Source organism: Poecilia reticulata, linkage group LG1 (genome assembly GCF_000633615.1).
Source record: "Poecilia reticulata strain Guanapo linkage group LG1, Guppy_female_1.0+MT, whole genome shotgun sequence".
In the NCBI taxonomy this organism is placed as follows: domain Eukaryota; kingdom Metazoa; phylum Chordata; class Actinopteri; order Cyprinodontiformes; family Poeciliidae; genus Poecilia; species Poecilia reticulata.
In genome coordinates, this window is record NC_024331.1 from 33,061,461 (window position 1) to 33,066,646 (window position 5,186).

At 42.2% G+C, this 5,186-nt stretch overlaps 1 long non-coding RNA gene across 1 annotated transcript in view; it reads right to left on the minus strand.

The window, feature by feature from the left end:
* Window positions 1-2,156: 2,156 nt before the first annotated feature.
* The window catches only part of LOC108167100 (uncharacterized), an 8,317-nt gene continuing 5,287 nt past the window's right edge, over window positions 2,157-5,186 (minus strand). The window contains exon 2 of the long non-coding RNA XR_001777497.1: window positions 2,157-2,352. This is a non-coding gene — a long non-coding RNA (uncharacterized LOC108167100). The remainder of the gene's footprint in view (window positions 2,353-5,186) is intronic.

Genomic DNA, 5,186 nt, shown 5'->3' on the forward strand with positions numbered 1-5,186 from the left:
GTCCCAGCACCGTGAAGTTTCCTCTGACCTCTTGACCCCGTGCTCCACTCGTAGCTTTTCTTCCAGCCTGTTGTTTCCATCGTCTTCTTCACGCCTTCTTTGGTTTGTTTTGGTTGCAGAAATCATGGCCGACTCTCTGCTAGCTGCCAAATTCCTGAACAAGGTGAATCATGTCCCGACGTCGTTTAGCCAGCAGCTCATTCTGACGATTAGCTGAACATGTGGCTCCAGCAGCAGCTTTCTAACGAGCGCCTTCATCTTTTTGTTGCCAAAAGTGTCAGAGGAATTACTAACATCGATGTTCTGACAAGAGTTTTATGGCCCAATCAAAGTTCACCTCCACCCAGACAAATGCCTTTTGTTTTTGCTGCTTTGGTCTGTTTCACATTATCAAACACATGAAACATAAACGGAACAAACTGAAGATTTCATTCAGTGAGGGACAGAAAATCCATCAGAACCAACCTGGAAATGTAACGGCTAACGAGTCTTTAGCTCGGAAGAGCTTTGACTGAATTTTGGAGGGTTTTCCAGCTTAAACAGCCACTTTAAGATGAGATGACAGCATTTCAGTTTGACTTAAGTCCAGACTTTGACTAGGCCACTCCTAAAATTAGATTTTTTATTTGTTTGAGTCTTTTTGACATGAAGTAGCAGGAGCCACTGACCTGCAGCAGAGCCACAGGAGCTTTGGTCATTCTGGTTCTGGTTCTGGTCCTTCAGACCATCACACCTCCTCCACCGTGCTTCACTGCAACTATGATGTTCTGTGCTGGGAAAACTTTGTTTTTATTTAATTTCATGATTTTGCACCCCAGAAGAAGAGCGGTTCTTTTGGGGAGGTGATGCGGGCCGAAACAGAGAACTCTGGTCCGTCTTCACCCCTGAGCCTCAGTGAGCCTCAGTGAACTGTGGTCATAACTCCAGAGACCCACTGGAAGCTGCCTCTGCCTCCATCGACGCGTCACAACACGATGAACGATGTTGGGGCGCTCTGATTGGCTGTGCAGAACCTCAGCAGTCATACTGCTTGAACCTGAACCGTTGAGGTCTTTGCGTTGTGAAATGAAATCATCTCCAGTCAGCGTACTGCGGCTGTCTGCGGCTCCTCCTCTGTGATCCAGTGCGTGCCTCGACTGGCGGCGTGTTGGATCCGCTCGGCTCTCGTTACCTGCTGCTTTCTTTAGCTGCGTTTGATATGTGAAGGCGTGCAGCTCACACGTTACCACAGTCTAACTTGATTACAGCGAGTCTGTTTTATTTCTGTCCTCAGGCTCTCTGCACAGCGCCACGCTGCTCACCGACTTACTCCTTTTTTAATTTAATGAGGTTTGGAGAATAGATGATATCTGCAACTCGCTGTGGATTCAATTTAAAAGAAATCCAATGTTGTCAACTTTAACTCTGCTGAAGCAGCACTTTACTGTTGCAGTAAGTGTTGCACAGCCTAATAAGTTCCGGCCCATGAGTCTTTTCTTATCGCCGTGGCATTAACTTACTAATGATACAGCAGTTCAATGAATCTCTGCACTGTTATTGCATGTCCTCTGAGCTGCACAGACTCTCTCTCTCTCTCTTCCTCTCTCTCTTTCTCTCTCTCTCTCTCTCTTTCTCTCTTTCTCTCTCTTCCATATGCAGAGTTGCACAATGTGTGTGAGCCGACTGAGGGTCAGCCAGATTAAGAGCTTGTTCTGTGGAAAAGTCTCCAGGGAGACTTTCTCTCTCTTGCCACATGTTTGTTGGAAGAACTCAGGAGATTCATGCCAAGACCCGACTCGAGATGTTTTTTCTCATAGTCACAAGACTTCAGGGAAAAAGAAACTAAAAGTGGAGGGTTGAATAGAAAACCTGAGAGCTCAGCAGGGACTGGAGAGTTTTGCAGAAAGAAGCTGGAGTCATTTCAGATTTTTCTGATTTTTTTACATGAAGTCATCGAATGTCATGGAAACTTACGTGACGACGAGTTCTTTTAAATATTTGTAATAAACCTGTTGCACATGAAGCGTTTAGGACGTCACTCTCATTAAAGCTGCGTTGATTCAGGAACTTGACCTTCAGTTTCTGTCGCCATCATGATGAACAACAATACTCGCATGTTTACATTTCAAACTGACGTTATGGATAATTATCCGGATTACTGATGGAGAGATAAAACACGTGGTGGATTTTTCTTTAGTTTCAGCCAAGTTGGAAAGCATAAATTCAGAAGGTTTCACTGAAGACGTTTCTTGTGAGGATGAACATGTCCAAACCTGCGATCTGTTTGCAATTAAACCTGCTGATTTCTACACTTTTCAGTCCTCAGCAGGTTTTATTAACACCTCCTTCTTCTTCTCAGGGCCCAGAAATGTTCTGGAAAACAAAAATAAAGAAAAGTCCAGCTGAAAGTCTGACAGTTGAGTTTTAACATCAGCATCTGCTTCACATTACAGTGGAGGTTTATGGAACAAATGAAAACGCTTCATAACTGGCTGGTTTAATAGTTCAAACACAGAATATACATCAGTGGTCCCCAAACAACGGCCCGCGGGCCGGATCCGGCCCGCCTCCACATTTGGTCCGGCCCCGAACAATACCAGAGAGCATTCAGATTTTTTTTTCCGGACTATATGTGGATTTTTCTTCAACCAGCAGGGGGCTCTTTAGCAGGAAGTGAATCATTGGAAGTCAAAATTGGAAATAAAAGAAGAACGCGCCCATTAAAACGGAATTAGATTTTAATAGGGAATTAAAATTTGAGAATGTTGTTGATCAGTTAAATAGCATTAAGGGGAAAAAGAAGATTTTTCGTTTTTTAAATACTGGGATCATTATGAGAATTTGAGGCATAGATATTAGGATCCAGTAGATGGCAGTAGTGCAACAATAATGGATGCAAGCTGCTGTTGAAATCTAAAGAAGAAGAAGCAGAAGAAGAAGGAGCTAATTTTCATTTAGCATATGCTAGTAGCAACACGAAGCACTTTTACTGTTACAGTTACGGTTCGGAAACTACCGGAATCAGTTCAGTTAAATCTAAACTTGGCAACTTTTTCTTTTTTAACGTAATAAATGTGATATTCAATCGACCTGTTATGACTCAGATGTTGGCTGTCCGCCCCTCTGCTGCTGCTGCATCGCTGTGGAAAACCTGGAGCGGCAGAGAAATCTGCGGCTTATATGTTTACTGGTTTAAAAAAAACTAAAAACTTTGGAGTTGTGGCTTACAGTCCGGAAAATACAGTATTTATTTCATAAATAGTGTTATTTCCTGGATTTGTTCTGTGAAGAACCCAGAGAGGATTATTTGCTTGTGCTTTCTGGAAAACAATACATTTATACATTTAGCCACTCCTGCAATCATCTCACTTTTTCTGTTACAAACCGACTCCGGCCCCCAGCAGAGAAGGGAAACGTTATGTGGCCCTCACAGAAAAAAGTTTGGGAACCCCTGGTACAAATTAATAATAGTGATGGAACTCAATTAAAGGTTTTAATCAAATTAACTCCAGAATGAATCACATTTTAATCAAAACTATATATCAACAAAATAAGCTAATTTTGAATTCATAAACACTTTTTCTACTAAATTATTGAATAAATAGACACAACAGCAAATGTTTTTATAGTTTTTAATCTTATATAGCAAAGTTATTCTATCCATTCAGCTTCCCAGAGGAACTCCTGATCATTCATGGAGCGTCTTTAGGAACACGGACTGTGGACGCTAACATTAGCATTAGCTGCTACATGTTTAGCATTGCGATGCTATTTTAGGCTGACTATGCTAACTCCCTTTACACAACAAAAGTCTTTTCCGGCGTCCAACCTGATCATTTAGAAGCAGAAATGAACTGGGACCAGAGGAGCAGCTCTGCTGTCCATCACCGATGTTAGCGGACGTTGCTCGTGCGTCAGATTTACAGGAGTACTAGAAACATGTCCTGGTGGAACCTTTGTGTGCACAAAATAAACGCAATTAACTGCAAACAATCAGTTTATTTCTGATGATGATAAATTTCATCAATACTTTAATTTGGTGTCATGATTTTCAGATGATTTTGTTTTGCTGCCCGTTTTCACTGATTCTGGTTCCGATCCTTGTTTGGGCCTGTTAAGGCTTATGCAATATGAAATATTATATCTCCTAATTGTGACATCCTGATGGTTGATAATGTTTATGACTCATATTTTCTTACATCAGAGTACGAACCGATTCCAGAAAATGGCTCTAAATCACCAGAGGCCAAACCGCATGCAAAGCATCCAAACGGGGGAGAAACCTGATCAGGACACACGTTAAAAAAAACTAAGAAATAAATGTTGAGCCGGAAAAATGAGCAGAAGTTTTGGGCAGTTTATGCAGGACAGACTCTGCAATTCATCCCAGAGAGAATCACTTCCAGCCATGTGGCAACATCTGCAGCAGGCTGACCTCTTCTGGACCTTTTCCATTCAACGTAAACTACAATGTTCTACAAATCACACTTTAACATGTTTACTTGAGATTAAAAACACAATTTTTCACCAACAGGAAGCTGATCGAGTGTTTTCTAATTGTTATCAACCTTCTTTAGGTAATGAAGATATTATTTATTGGTTATTAGGTTGACAACAAGAGAAGCAAATACTGATATCTTCCTCCTCAACAAATAAACATTTTTCATTTTCTCCTCTTAAGACAGAAAATTCATAAAGCATCAAACATCAGATGAAAGGAGCAATAACTCATTTTTACATCTCCTGTCGGGTTTAAAGAGTATTTACAGTAAAACGTGGTTATGTTTCACCACAGTATGACTCTGCACATTTTTCCACATTTCTGGGCCAAATTGTGAAACAGAAAACTGGCAGTTTATAAAGTCCAAACAGAAACGTTCAGCGGTCAGAACCAGAGAACGCTTGAGGCCGACGGCTCTGAACAGAAGCAGAAACCCCGATGAAAACCTCTACATGTTGAAATGCAGATTGTTTGGGGCCCCTGCGGCTGCTGCGGGACCCCTGCGGAGCCACTTAGTCGCCTCTCCAACTGTTTGCTCTCTCCTTGATGTTCTCTTTTCATCTTTTGTTTCAAGCTTCAAAGGGAATATGTTTCACACGCAGAGAGTTTCTGTTCCCAGTTTCTCTGAACGCATCGTGTTCCGGGGGGCTCCAGGGGGCTCCAGGGGGTTCCAGGGAGCTCCAGGGGGCTCCAGGGGGCTCCAAGG